This window comes from Furipterus horrens, unplaced genomic scaffold (assembly GCF_987537825.1).
Source record: "Furipterus horrens unplaced genomic scaffold, mFurHor1.1.pri manual_scaffold_3, whole genome shotgun sequence".
Taxonomy (NCBI): Eukaryota; Metazoa; Chordata; class Mammalia; order Chiroptera; family Furipteridae; genus Furipterus; species Furipterus horrens.
Window position 1 is genome coordinate 89,982,963 of NW_028327173.1, and position 15,811 is coordinate 89,998,773.

Genomic DNA, 15,811 nt, shown 5'->3' on the forward strand with positions numbered 1-15,811 from the left:
ATGTAAGGACATCTCAAATGTCATGGACTCTGAATAATGACATTTCTAAAAAATGCTTTTCATTTTCAAAAGCTTGAGAGATTTTTAAATTTTTAGTTGTCTATACACATAGCAAATAAAGATCATGAACAATCAGAGCTCTACTTTGATTTGGGGGATTTACCTTTTGATGATGAAAGAGTTGCAAGGATCAGCAGCTAGAGCAAATTCTACTCCTCCAACTATAGCTTCCCATTGAGGTGTTTTGTGACCACATCAAGTGGACAGGTTTTCAACCATTCATGATTATAAAGCAAGAGCTCTTCACATTCTGTCTCTTGAATTGGATTAGGTTTTCACATTCCCCACATTTAGGTTGGAGTTTTTAACTTCCATATCCTTTGGGTTTATGTTGCATTAGACATAAAGGCTTTTATAAATGTTCCAGGGGAAATTGTAATGTCAGTTAACAAATCATTCAGCTGGTTTCCAAAGGAAAAGATGCTTTTCTTGTATCTGTGTCCTCCAGAGATCTTAGTCCCTGTTGATAGTGTTGTAGAAACTATCTGGAAAATCAAGACTTGAGTTTGTGGAGTCCTTGACTTCAGTTTCCATCTCCTCTTCATTTTCTGTGTCTCTGCATCCTGCCTTCATTGCTGGCAGACCAAGGTCGTGAGGAGGTGTCCCTCACACAGCTACAAGTAGCCACCTAGTCACCAAATTCTTTTTCTTTCATTTCTGTTCAGAATGGTACTGGTGTCACCTAATGTATGAACACAGCTATCCCCAGATCTCTGCAGGGTTTCCATGTCTCAGATAAGTGCTACTTAATACAATAGTTTTGTTTAACGGCTGATTAACTTTATCATCTTTGGGTGAAAGTTTTAGCCTTTATAGATTCTGCATTTAGCTGCCATGGGGTCATAAATTTGTCAGTGAAAAAGTGGTAGGTCCTTAGGGCCAAAAAAGTGTTGGGGTCAGGAGGCCAGAGTCCATAAACTAGAGACAGGCCAGAGAATGGTATGTGCATGATTGTACTCACAGAGGGTTGCTCTTGCTGGCAATGCCTAGGGCACAGCCCTGGTGTGAGTGGCTGCAGGAGGGTAGCAGACAAATGCGTTGAAGACTAGAAGATCAGGGAGCTAGGGCCAGAGTTTAGGAAGGGCCATCTGTGTTAGAACAGGCCTAGTTTTAGAGTATCAGTGAGAGATATGCTTAAATCTTCAGGGAGTGAGGAGGAGAAGTGGGCAGGAAAAGGGATAGCAACCATATCGGCCACATGGAGGGGAAGTGAGTGATGTCTCATGATGTGAGATTAAGGGAACTCAACTAGATGGTCATACAGTTTCTTCTTTACAGTTCTATGATTCTAAAAAGTGTAGCAGATCAGTGATTTAGAAAAGAACTTTCAAAGGCTGACAGATCAAGTTAAAATTACATCTCTTAAAAAACTTTTGTTTATTGCCCTGGCTGCTGTGGCTCAGTTGATTAGAGCATCAACCCATACACCAAAAGTCTGCATGTTCAATCCCTGGTTGGGGCACATATGGAGACAACCAATGTTTCTCTCTCACATTGATGTTTCTTCCTCTCTCTCTCTCTAAAATCAATAAAACATCTTAAAATTTTAAAGAAGAGTTTTTAAGTTAAAAATATGAGTGAGTGAAGAGGAGAGCAAAGGGAAGGAAAAGAGAGAAGGAAGATCTCAAAAACTGCCTGGAGGAGTGAAGGGCAGAAGGAAGAATAAAGGGGACCTGAGGTATCAGGAGAGGAACAGAGAATCAGGCTTCAAGGCAGCACTGCAGCCCGTGAGAATGAGCACAGCTTCCAGGAATGCAAGCTCTCCACTCAGAAGTACAAGGGTCAGGTCTTGCCAAGGCTTCTGTGGTGCGGTTGTGCACTGCTCCCCCGAAAGACCCATGGCATCCTCAGGAAATAGTTTGAGAGGCTGTAGAAGGGGGAGGCAAAATAGTTTCAGAACCTGCAGAGAGCAAACACTAGTGGAGGTTCAAGGGAGGATGAAATCTCTCCTCCTCCAACCAAACCAGTGGTTAAAGGCCAGAGGCAAGGCGCTATCAGTGCTGAAGTCTGCAGGGAGGAAGATGCTGCATTACATGTTAGAAAGGCTATATCAAAAGATTATAGGACAATGGTTGCTTTAGCCAAAGCCATTGAAAAGAATGTGCTGTTTTCACATCTTTTGTTTTTAACAGTTGAAATTCTTTAATTGATTTTAAAATGCAGTATTTTGACTGTACTTTTTTTTTTTCTTTTAGATTTTTTAAAATTTATTTATTTATTTTGGGGGAGGACCCCTGTTCAGTAACAATTCCTCCCTCTCAGACTTAAGACCCTTTATAATCTTATAAACGACAGTGGGCGAAGGTCTCGTGCTCCTCTAGCTGCTTCAAGCTGAACGTGGTCGTCATCGTACCTACCCTTGGGTCCGGAAATTCCTAACAGAGTGGGAGTGAGGAGGGGAGAGTGGCCTTCCCACACGGGAAAGGATTTTGTAAAGTCCAGGTCAGTTGGCTGTCCCCGGGCAATGGCATGCTTGGTTTAACAGGCTGGCATCCTCGTTGTATTCTGGGGACAACAGATTTGGCAACAGGGTTAAAAGGCATCATTAAAACCATAACCACTAGATGACAAAAGGCAGGGATTAATTTTTCAATGTCCCACATTAGGAAAAAAAGGGCTTCTTTGGAGAAAGTTGTGCAAGACACGTCACACCTGTCCAAAGCCCTTTTGCCCACTATTCTTAGTTGGAGCTGAGGAGACTATTTTAGGTTTTCCCCCTCAGACCTCTAGGACCTTTATGTCCAAGCCATTAGGATAGAAAAGAGAAACGAGTTTTAAAGTAAAGCCCACAGACTACCCCATACTTCATCAACCCAACCACTTAGTTCAGCCAAACCGTTGAGTCTCAGGAGGCAGCAATGCAGACAGGATTAAGTGAGGCCTATACATACAGGTAATCACTCAGGTAATGAGATCATAGGCTTATGCCCTATGAAAACAGAACACACATGTAAATTTATGCAACATAACCCACAAACCAGTCTCTAGATCTGCAAGACTCTCTTATTGGAAAGACATCCAGTTGCAAGGCATTTGACATTCTTCTTGCCTGTAAATTAAGCATCTTTGATGATGTCACAGATCTAGTTTAACTTTCAAATGAAAACAAACTTTAAATGCAAATAAACTTTAAAGACATAAGTTAGCTGCACTAATTTATAGTCTACCACTGAGCATAGTGGTTTTCCTTGAATCGCGATTTTTTCCCTTAAGATTACCCTCCTTGTCATTAAAGGGACTGCATTAAATCCAATTTTAATTTATCCTGTTCATTTGCATAAACACAACAAGAGCAGCAAATGATCACATATGATCTTTATGTCTACTTTGCTGGAACTTACACAAGGAACCTTTAGGGTGACCTTCAGTTTGCCCTTCAGGACACAGAAGCTGAGCCACATACCTGCCATTCAGCCTTGCCTGTAAACACCTGTCTTTTCCAAGTCCTTCAGGTTTTCCATTGTGTCTCAAAGTCCCTTCTAGCCATCTTTCAGGAAAGGAACCTTCGTTCCTTCTCTGGAAAGATTGCCATGGACCGCACAACCATCCAAGGTACCAGACCTTTTTTTCTCGTGGACTTTTATTATCTTCGAAAGTCAATCCCAGTTCCTCAGGGCTTTTGGGTAACAACCAGAGCCCAGGCATGCCTCCTTTAGGCATGACTTTCCAGTCAAAGTCTTGGTTAACAAAACCTCTATTAATAAACAGCTGGTCTTGTTGGTTTTATGCAAAGAACTTTATGTCAGTTAATTACTTCAGAATGTCAAATTCTGGAGGGATCAGGTAGGTAGAAAAATATACAATGTGAAGGAAAATCTTTGTCCTAATATTCACTAAAATTGCATTTCCATACTTTACATTTTCTTTTGTTCACTTTCCTAGATGTGAAGGTTTATTTTGGGGGGGTGGGGGGAGCGGGGAATATGGTAGCTTATTTATTTATTTATTTATTTTGCTTTGATTTTTTTTCCCACTAAAATTTTTTGTTTGTTTTTCTATTACAGCTGTCCCACTTTTCCCCCATTGCTCCCCTCATCCCTGCCCATCCCTTCTCCCAGAGTCAATCCCCACCCTATTGTCCATGTCCATGGGTCATTTATACATGTTCTTTGACTAGACCCTTCCCTTTCTTACCCTCTTCTCTCCCTCCTTCCTCCCCCCTTGTCACTGTTAGTCTGCTTCTTGTTCAGTTTTGTTCATTTGTTTGTGTTGTTCATTAGTTTCCTGTATTAGGTGATCTCATATGGTATTTGTCTTTCATTTCCTGCCTTATTTTGCTAAGCATAATTCTAGTTCCATCCATGTTGTCACAAATGGTAGGAGTGCCTTCTTTCTTTCTGCTACATAGTACTCCATTGAATAGAACTACCACAGTTTTTGGATCTACTCATCTACAGATGGGCACTTAGGCTTTCCAGCACTTGGCTATTGTAAATAGTGCTGCTATGAACATAGGGGTGCATAAGTTCTTTTTTTTTTTTTTTTAATTTATTTTTTATTTTTTAATTTTATTCTTTGGTTATTCAATTACAGTTGTCCCATTTTTCCCCCATTATCCCCCCTCTCAGCCCATCCCTTCTCCCACAATTATATCCTTCCCCGTTGTCCATGTCCATGAGTCATTTATACACGTTCCTTGACTAGACTGCATAAGTTCTTTTGTTATTATTGATAGGCACTTATTCATTGTCATTTTCTCCCTTTGTACTTGTGTTCCTCTCTGTCTCTGTTTCTTCATTTTCTTAAAGCAGACCCTTTAGCATCTCTTGCAATGCTGATTTGGTGGAGATATATTCTTTTAGCCTTCTTTTGTCTGGGAAACTCTTTATTTCACCTTCCATTTTGAATGAGAACCTTCCTGGGTAGAGTATTCTTGGTTGCAGGCCTTTGTTTTTCATTGCTTGGAATATTTTTTGCCATTTCCTTCTAGCTGTAGTGTTTCTGTTGAGAAATCTGATGATAGCGTTATCGGAGCTCCCTTGTATGGTATTAGCTGTTTCTCTCTTGCTGCTTTTAAGATTCTCTCTTTGTCTTTCAGTGTTGCCGTTTTAATTATGATATGTCTTGGAGTAGGCCTGTTTGGGTTTATCTTCATTGGGACCCTTTGTGCTTCCTGGACTTATGTGACTTTTTCTCTCATCAAGTGAGGGAAGTTTTCTGTCATTAGTTTTTCAAACAGGTTTTCTATCCCTTGCTCCTCTTCTTCTCCTTCTGGTATTCCTATGATATGGATATTATTACATTTCTTGTTGTTCTGCAGCTCTCTTAAAACCTCTTCATTCTTTTTCAGTCTTTTTTTGTTTTGTTGCACCTTCTGGGAATTTTTTTCTACGTTGTCCTCCAGCTCTCTGATATGATCTTCTGCTTCCTCTAGCCTGCTTTTAATTCCTCCTACTGTGTTCTTCAGTTCAGAAATGACATTCTTCATTTCCTCCTTGCTCTTATTGATAGCTTCTATGTCCTTTTTCATGCTGGTGTAATTCTCAGTAAGTTTCTTGTAGTTTCCCTGGAGTTCTTTGTAGTTTTCTTTGAGCTCGCTGAGCTCATTGAGCTTTTCTATAATCCATGTTTTGAATATGATAGTTTGCTTTCCTCTATTTCACTTAGCACTCTTTTGGGGGATTTCCCCTTTCCTTTCAATGGGGGGGGGTTGTTTCTCTATCTCCCCATTTTTGTGACTCTTCTTGTTTGTTGCTGTTTCTTAGATTGATCTATGCTTCATGGATCTGCCCCTGGTGGTATCAGATTGTGTACCAATCTGGGCCTAGGCATCCTGTTGGAGATTACCAGAAATCTACTGTCTTTGTCTTCTTTAGTTGTTAATCTATTCAATCTGTGATCAGCCATCAGGCTTAAGCACCAAGAGTGAGGCAGATTAATTCCTGCAGGTGGGCCTTTTGCTTCCCTTCAGGCTGACGTCACTTGGAGGGGAATGGTCTGCCTGCAGTATGGGGAACGAGTCAGCACTGGGACCCATTCAGCTGCTCCCTCAGTTCTCTCCTCAAAGCCACTACCCCAAATTCTCCCTAAGCATCTCTAGTCCTCTCTGTCCTCCCTCAGCTTGAGCCCAGAAGAAATGAGTACCAAAATATTTTTGTACATGATCCGTTTAAGAGCTCTTTGTCTCCAGCTATTTCTTTCAGGCCCTCAAAAATCCCTGTGGCTTTTTGCTTTTCACAGCTGGATGCTATTTTACTTTCCGCTCTGTTGCTGTAGGCTGGGAAGCCCAGCTGGGTGTTCAGACCCTGCCCTTCTCAGGGGAAACCCCCAGCTGCTGAGCTATTTCTCAGTCCCTTCAGCTGCCATCCGTGGGAGCCCAGTCAGCCCTTTCGCATCTCCGCACTTCCTGCCAGTCATGTTGTGATGAAGTGGCCTTTTCTGTCTCTTTGTGGTTATAAGACTTCTCTCCAGCTAGTGTTCAGTTGGTTATTCCAGATGAGATATCCACAATTAAGTTGTAATTCCAGATTGGTCCTGGGAGGAGGTTAGTGTAGCTTCCACTTACTTCTCCGCCATCTTCGATCTCCTCTCTGTTTTCACATCTTGATGATTATGAAAGAAGTGATATTTTTGATGCCATGTTTCCAGCTTTCTTTATTGCTGGAAAGACTGTTAGTTAGCAAAGTAATGAAGAGGATAATTTCTATGTGATTAATCAAGAAGAGGTTGATGTCTATGTCAACAATGGACAACCAGTATAGGGAAGGAGAGAGTTTTAGAGAACTTGTTTTGCTTTATGGAACACCTAGAACAGCTACTGTCAAAGCTAAGCAAATGTACAATTGTGGCACATTGATTGAGAAAGCTATAGAAGATTCCTTGTACTTCTGGCCAAGATGGGAGGGTAGGCAGACATAGCTTGGACCTTTGCCCAATCATGTCAAAAATACAACTAAAATGTAGAACAACCATCACTCAGAACTGTCAGAAATCAAGTTGAATGGAAGTCTGACACTACAGAATTAAAGAAACCACATCTATTCAGACTGGTAGGAGGTGTGCAGATGCAGAATGGGCTGGTCCCTCACCCAATGTGGTGAATAAAAATTCAGAAGAAATATCTTGGGACCAAGAAGTTCCAGACCCACACTAGGCTCTCCAACCCTGGGTTCCAGTGCCAAAAAGAAAGTCCCCACAACTTCCACTGGAAAAACCAGTGGGGATTGAGTTGGCAGAAGAAACTGCTGGAATACCAAGCAGTTCCTCTTAAAGAACCCAAACACAGACTCACCTACTCAGACTCACTCCCTCTGAGCTACAGCACCAGGGTAGCAGCTTGAAAGGCACCAGTGGCATACGAAGAGAAACTGAAGTGTCTGGCATCAAGGCCAGCAGAGGCCATTGTCCCTTTTCTAAACACCCACCCCTCACAAAGCCAGCAAGCTGGTGTCATATCTGAGACTCCATGAACCTGGCTAATACTGTTTGACCTGTCTTGGAGTACCTCAGAGACTCTACTCCACCCCGCATATGACCCATCCAAGCTGCTTTTCTGTATGAATTACTGGTCTTTCCTCATGCTTCACAACTTCCTAAATCCTCTCAAACAAGCAACAGTTGGCCTCAGCGAGCCCCAGACGCAGCACTAGCAGCAGCTAGCCTAGATTCACAGCTTGATTTTGCTTAGGAATCTCCAAGCCCAGCACAAGTATGAGCCATCTCAGATTGCTTTATAGCTCAGGCAGAGTGGCCCCAGGCAAAATGCAGTTGGGAGCTGACTTTGGCCTGAACCACCTAGGAACCCCTGGGACAGCTACAGACCACATCGGAGCACCACCACCCTGCCCCTGCACAGCTGATTCTCCACAGGGGGCAGAGATTGGTGGTCACTGGTCACAGCCAATCCCTGCAACTGACTGACCTTGATAAATCCCTCCCATTGATCTGCCAATAGCAACCAAGGCTCCACAGCTTGGGTGAAAGGCTGTGCCACTGGACCCAACAGGATACCTACTACATTAGACCACAGTACCAAGACACAGAGTAAAGCAGCTCTACATAATACATACAAACAAACACAGGGAGGCTGCCAAAATGAGGAGACAAAGAAACATGAATGCAAATAAAAGAATAGATCAAAACTAAAAAAAAAAGAGCTAAACGAGATGGAAATAAGATGCAGAGTTCAAAACATTAGTTATAAGGATGCTCAAGGAACTTAGTGTGGAGCTCAACAGCATAAAAATGATCCAGTCAGTAATGAAGGATACATTAATTGAAATAAAGAAGAATTTACAGAGAAACAATGGTAGAGTGAATGAAGCCGAGAATCAAACCAATGACTTGGAAATAAAAATAACCAATCAGAACAACAAGAACAAAAAAGAAGCCAAGAAAAATGAGGAAAGTATAAGCAGCCTCTGGGACAACTTCAAGAGGTCCAACATTCACACCAAAGACCAAGACATTGGAAATCTATCTGAAAAAAAGAATGAAAGAAAACTTCCCTAATTTGATGAGAGGAATAGATATGCAAGCCCAGGGAGCACAGATAGTCCAAAACAAGATGGACACAAAGAGGCCCACTGCAAGACACCTCATAATTAAAATGCCAGAAGTTAAAGATTAACAGAGAATCTTAAAAGCAAGAAGAGAAAAGAAATTAGGTACCTACAGGCGAGTTCCCATGAGAGTATCAGCTGATTTCACTAAGGAAACTTCACAGGCTAGAAAGGATTGGCAAAAAATATTCACAAAGTCATGAAAAGCAGGGACCTAAAGCCAAGATTGCTCTACCCAGCAAAGCTATCATTTAGAATCAAAGGGCAGATAAAGAGCTTCCTGACAGAAAATACTAAAGGAGTTCATCATCACCAAACCATTATCATATAAAATGTTAAAGGGACTTATTTAAGAAAAAGAAGATCAAAACTATGAAAAATAAAATGGCAAAAAGTACATACCTGTCAACAGTTGAATCTAATCAAAATAAACTAAGCAAACAAGAACAGAGACACAATCCTGGATACAGAGATTATTTTGATCATGGTCAGATGGGAGGGGGTTATAGGGGAATGGGCAAAGAGGTGAGGGGATTAAGAAGTACAGATAGGTAGTTACAGAATAGCCCTGGGGATGTAAAGTACAATATAGGAAATGGAGTAGCCAAAGAACTTTTATCCATGACCCATGGACATAAACAATGGTGTGGGGATTGCCTGAGGGAATGGGGGTTGCTGGGTGGAGGGAGCAAATGGGGAAAAATCAGGACAACTGTAACAGCATAAGCAACAAAATATAAATTTAAAAAAGAGAGAGTTAAAGAAGAATCCTTATGGGAAGCACTCTGAGTAAGCAGAAAGTGTATGAGGAGTTTCTTAGTAAAGGTCTGTTTTAGAATCTCTGGACAAGTGGGAACATCTCAGGGTAGCTGAAGCACTGGAACCCATCCAGACTGAAAACAGGCAGAAGACTGTGGGGCAGGGAGAAACAGGCAGTGTGTTCTTCTTTATTTCAACAGGGTCAGCTACTATGCTACAACATAGTTCAGAAAATGAAGTTTGTTGAAATGGGAAGATTGGAGTCTTCTGATTATTTCGGTGAAATAACACTACTGATAAATTGTCCTGGTGCTGCCTAGGTGGCTGCTCAAGGCCTGCTGAAGTGCATGAAGCTGAATCAACCTAGATTTGAACATGGTCTTGGCCCTTGCTCAGATATCCTCAAACGACACATCCATCCAGCAGTAACAGTTTCGTGTCTGTCTGAAATCTGCCTCCCGTGTCTCCCTTTTCTCCTCTCCCCAATCCATGCTTCACTCTTGCAGACTGCTTTATTCTACCTGTGTGCAGCGCCATGTTGCCACTGGCATCACAGCTTCTTGTCTATGTTAAAAGTTGCTTTTATTGCACCGCTTTTAATTTAGAGCATTAACTGAGTGCTCATGCATAGTTGAATAAATAGAGTTCACAGACTCTGCTGTTCCTGCTTCTCTTTGTTCAGTGCTAATATTCTGCCTGGGCAATATGTACCATGCTCTTTGGTGAGGCCAGTTCCCTGCACCAAATGAATTACCATGGCTGGTGTGGCTCAGTGAACTGAGTACCGGCCTGAGAACCAAAGGGTCACTGGTTTGTTTGATTCCCAGTCAGGGCACACGCCTAGGTTGTAGGCCAGGTCCGCGGGTCAGGGTGTGCGAGAGGCAGCCACACATTGATGTTTCTTTCCCTCTTTCTTCCTCTCTTCCCCTCTAAAAGTAAAATAAATAAAAATCTTTAAAAAAAATTTTTAAGTGACAATTTTTTAGTTATCATAAACATATTTTAGGCTGTGGCCATGTATCCTGTATTTCTTTATAGAATAAATGATGTCTCATTAAGCTCTAGGAGATTAGGAAAAATGGGTATAAAAACATCTTAGGAAGATATCTACCCGTATTTAAACTAGATTAAGGGTGGGAAAATGCCCATTTTTGCTAGTTATCAGATAGATATGATCTTTTCCATCTTTCCTTTTTTTCTTTTTAACCAGAATTTTTGTTTGTCAGGCCAGTTTGCCTGGTATTCATTATATCTTGTTATTGTTTCCTCTCCAATTCTGAAATATATTTCGGTGTGGCTCTCCATACCTGCCTTTTAAAATTGAAACTAAATCATAGACTGCAAATATTGGGTTGTGATTTAACTACATCTGCCTCAGCTCACAAATTCTGATTAGACTTTTATTTATCCAGCTGCTTCAAAAAATACTGATTGTCAGCTGCTGAATTAAGAATAAGAATTTGCGGTTTATACTCTTGGTTGTTAACTTTGAGGTTTTGGTTAGTGTCATCCTTCAGTTGACTCCAGGATGATCTGCTATGTGTGTTAAACACTGATTCCAGGAGACTGGATTTGCTGGGTAAAGATGAACCATATGTCATAACAGAAAAATGGAGGTGATATTCTAAAGGGAGAAATGCCAGGTGGACAAAATACAGTGTTAGGAGTTTTAACACATGAAATTCATTGGGGCAAGAGACTTGAGAAGAAGTTTTTTACTTTGGTTTGACCTTCCCCACCTTTTTTACATCAGCTAGAATTTATGGTTGGTTGGGGGTGAAGTAGAATGTGTCTGGGTTTTTTCAAATTGGTCTAAAAAATGCTGCTGAAAAGATGGTTTTCCTGTTTAGCATTTATTTCTCTGGCAAACGTTTTTGTTTTTTTGAAGTAAGCTTGTGTTTTGAATCTTAGTTATATTTTAGTATATACAGCCTTATCAACCTTATGTGTTACATCATTCCATGTGCACCAATGATGCCCAAGATCTTAATTTTATGTTATCTTTTTAAACAAAATCTCACAGGTCTGTAATGTAGGCACTTATATTTCCATTTTGATTTATATGTAATATAGGGTTATAATTGGAAGTGACTGAAAGCATTTTTCCATTTGCATGAAACTGGCTCTGATTATTAAGCCCCTCTCTGGCCCTTTTCCAGGTAATTTAAATTTGTCATGATCGATTTTTTAATATATATAGATCTGAACAGTTTTTATGTTGTTACTAGGTTTGGAGCATAAATCTGGGAAAGCAGTTTTATTTACATTTTAGTGTGGGATATAAAGCCACCTTATTACAATTTATTTGTTTCAAAATAATCTGTATTAAATGAGGGTTTTCTGATCTAATTTTGTGTTGTGGTACCTTTTTATACTTAAAAAATTAAAAATTAAAATGTAAGCCGTGACACCATAAAAGTCCTAGAGGAAAACATAGGCAAGAAAATATCAGATATCTCACGTAACAATCTCTTCACGGATACATCTCCTAAAGCAAGAGAAATAAAGGAAAAAATAAATAAATGGGATTACATCAAACTAAAGAGTTTCTGCTCAGCAAAAGAAAACATCAGCAAGATGAAAAGGAAACCAACCATATGGGAAAACATATTTGCCAATGACATCACAGACAGGGGACTGATTTCCAAAATATATAAAGAGCTGATACGACTCAACATCAAGAAAATAACCCAATTAAAAAATGGGCAAAGGGCCTGAACAAACACTTCTCCGAAGAGGACATACAGAAGGTCCATAGACACATGAAAAAATGCTCAACATCATTAGCCATCAGGGAGATGCAAATAAAAACCACAATGAGATACCATTTTACACCAGTCAGAATGGCCATCATCAACAAATCAACAAGCAACAAGTGCTGGCAAGGATGTGGAGAAACGGGAACCCTACTGCACTGTTGGTGGGAATGCAGACTGGTGCAGCCACTATGGAGAACAGTATGGAATTACCTCAAAAGATTAAAAATGGAACTGCCTTTTGAACCAGCAACTCCACTACTAGGATTATACCCGAAGAATCTTGAAACACCAATTCAAAAGAACTTATGCACCCCTATGTTCATTACAGCACTGTTTACAATAACTAAGTGCTGGAAACAACCTAAGTGCCCATCTGTAGATGAGTGGATCAAAAAACTGTGGTACATTTACACAATGGAATACTATGTAGCAGAAAGAAAGAAGGAACTCCTGCCATTTGCAACAACATGGATGGAACTAGAGAGAATTATGCTTAGTGAAATAAGCCAGGCAAAGAAAGAAAAATACCATATGATATCACCTAATACAGGAAACTAAAGAACAACACAAACAAAGGAACTAAATAGAACAAAGAGCAGAATAGCAGTCAATAGGGGGGAGGGGAGAGGGAGAGAAGGGGGATAAGTAAGGAAAGGGTTTAGTCAAAAAACCTGCATAACAGACTCATGGACATGGACAACGGGGAGGGATATGATTGCGGGAGAGGGGGTGGGATGGGTGGGGGAGAGAAATTAGGGGAAAACGGGACAACTGTAACTGAAAAACCAAAATTAAAAAAAAAATTTTAAAATTAAAATTATATTTTTATTAGTATAATATATATGAAAAATCGGTTTAAGGTGCCAGTTATCACACAAATCAGATTTGCTTTATGCATGAATCAGCTCTTTTTTTTTTTTTTTTTTTGATTAGTTTTTATTTCATAATCATAAACTTAACTCTGCAATCCAGCTAGACTTGGAAGGGGTAAGGAAAATATGAAACCCAATGAACTGCGGCGAGAGCACGAAGATTACAGAACATTTCCAAGCAGAGAGGGGTGAAGGGGTGCTCTCCTGAGCTACAGAAGGAATGGTCTGGTGGTTAAAATAAAACCCACATCAAATGTATTAGAGTTGTCCACAGTCAGTAATGGTAATCTTCTTGCTGGTCTTGCCATTCCTGGACACATAGCGCTCCATGGCTGTCACAACACCCATGCCATCTTTCACCTGGCCGAAGACCACATGCTTGCCATCCAGCCACTCGGTCTTGGCCGTGCAGATGAAGAACTGGGAACCGTTTGTGTTGGGTCCAGCATTTGCCATGGACAAGATGCCAGGACCTGTGTGCTTCAGGATGAAATTCTCATCATCGAATTTCTCCCCGTAGATGGACTTGCCGCCTGTGCCATTGTGGCGTGTGAAGTCCCCACCCTGGCACATAAATCCCGGAATAATTCTGTGAAAGCAGGAACCTTTATAACCAAATCCTTTCTCCCCGGTGCTCAGAACACGAAAGTTTTCTGCCGTCTTTGGGACTTTGTCTGCAAACAGCTCGAAGGAGACGCGGCCCAAGGGCTCGCCGTCGGCAGCGATGTCGAAGAACACGGTGGGGTTGACCATGGCTGGATGCGGGAATATCCGGGGCGGCAGCGGCGGCGTCTGCCTGAATCAGCTCTTAAGGCAACCTTTTCCTAACTGGGTGCCATTTTAATTGTTATAGGACTTCAGTTCATTATCCTTACAATAATTTTTGCTCCTCTAGAGGGAGGTGTGCTCTTGAAATCCAACTTAACATGTACTGCCCGTGCGTGAATGGCTGGGAGGCTGCTGACTGCCAAAACTTGAAGACTGACTGCGCAGGACGCATAGGACCAGTCAAATTCCCTCTCTTTATTCCTCTTAAAGAAGGAGTAAATGACCAGATCCTGATAACAGCAGGTACCTGTTTGGTGGTTGATTATTAAATTAATCCTCTTGAAGAACTCTGGAAGAAATAACCCCTCAACAATATTTCCCACAAGTTGTAAGCTCATTTAATCAGTTGTTTGTTTTACTTTAAAATAATACACACATTGTCCTTTACAAGATTACAAAGGGTCCTAATATTTGAGGGGGGGGGATAGTTAATTTTTACGAACCAGGGGTATGGACTTGGGGGGGATTGCTGGGTGGAGGGGAACAAGGGGGAGAAAATTGGAACTGTTGTAACAATATAATCAATAAAAAACATTAAAAAAAATAAAAATAAAAATAAAATAATACACACAGCTCAAGGAAAAAAAACCACACAAAATTTAGACTTTCAAAGGGCCTTAGACTGGGAGTCTGACATGCAGCTTAGTTGCTGAGACTCTTCATCTTTCTGGGCCTCAGTTTCCCCATCCACAAAATGGAGAAGGTGGGGCCATGGAGTCTCTGACGTCCGAGGGCTGCACTTTTCATTTGGTAGCCACAGCCACATGTGACTGCTGAGCCCTTGCAATGGGATTAGTCTAGGTTGCAAGTATAAAATACACACCAGATTTTGAAGACTTAGTATGAAAAAAAAATATTAATTAGAAGTTGAAATGATAATATTTTGCATATGTTGTGTCAAATAAAATATTTAAAAATAAACCACCTATTTTTATTTTTTTATGGGGTAGAAAGTTTTAAATGTGAATATGTGGTATATAGGAAAAGGCAACATACAAACAAAGAAATGAGAAAGGCTTCCCCTAAAATCTGAATAACCCAGTCTTCTACAAGATATATTTAAAGTTGCATATTCAGGAATATTTATTATTTCTGTCTGAAGGTAAACTTGCTATTCCAACTGGTTTAAATACACATAATATACACATTGAATGAGAGGAAATGGGGCTTCTTAAGAATAAATAAATAGAACAAACAAGCAAAATAGAGACAGACTCATAGATGGAGAACAGGATGGCAGCCATGGGGCGGGGGTGGAAGGTTGAGCAAAAAGGACAAAGAACTCATGGACGTGGACAACAGTTTGGTGATTGCAGGGGGAGGGGGACATAAGGGAAATAAATGGTAATGAAAAAAATACAATGAGAAAAGAATGAATAAATAAATAAAAGGAGACATTAAATACTTGTTTTTTCCAATAGTATGGGGTGGGGAAAAAGTATGTTAACTGTTGTGAGTACACAAAACACAGACTTTATTTTTATATTATTTATTAATTATTGTATAATTTTCCATACGCACAACTATAAACCTACTTTTGCCCCACCGTGTGTTGTGTTAGCTTGTCTTGCACCTCGAATCTTGGTACTAAAGTTACTCTCATTGGAGGAGAAGAACATGGCCCCAGGCTGCCTACTCCTCCACCTCCAGGCATTTCATGTCAAAAGAAATTTGAAATTTCTTTCATATTTCTTGTTTCAGCTTAAAAAAAAAATCCATGTGAATTCTGTATTTCAGTTTATAATAAATTCCTGTAAAAACTTTTTGGGAAGTTTTAAATCACTATCAAGTAATATTGATAGTCCAGGAGTCATGCTTCATGTTAATCTGGGGTTTTCCTCTGGCACCCTCAGGACATTATAATGTATTTTAAAGTCTATTCTGAGTGAGCATAATGTGGCAGAATTTTTGTTTCTGAATTATAGGATAATAATATCCATAATATTGCAAAAAGGATTAAATGTGTATAATGCAGACAAGTCATTTAGCATACAACAAATGTTTATAAAAATAATATTGGTTACTATTCTCA

General features: G+C 40.3%; 2 pseudogenes; one reads left to right on the forward strand and one right to left on the reverse strand.

Annotated features, from left to right (window-relative positions):
* The first annotated feature begins 1,258 nt into the window (after nucleotides 1–1,258).
* LOC150015484 (cAMP-dependent protein kinase type I-alpha regulatory subunit-like) lies at nucleotides 1,259–11,488 on the forward strand (annotated as a pseudogene).
* A 1,567-nt stretch (nucleotides 11,489–13,055) lies between these two features.
* Nucleotides 13,056–13,736, reverse strand: LOC150015485 (peptidyl-prolyl cis-trans isomerase A pseudogene; annotated as a pseudogene).
* Nucleotides 13,737–15,811: the final 2,075 nt, after the last annotated feature.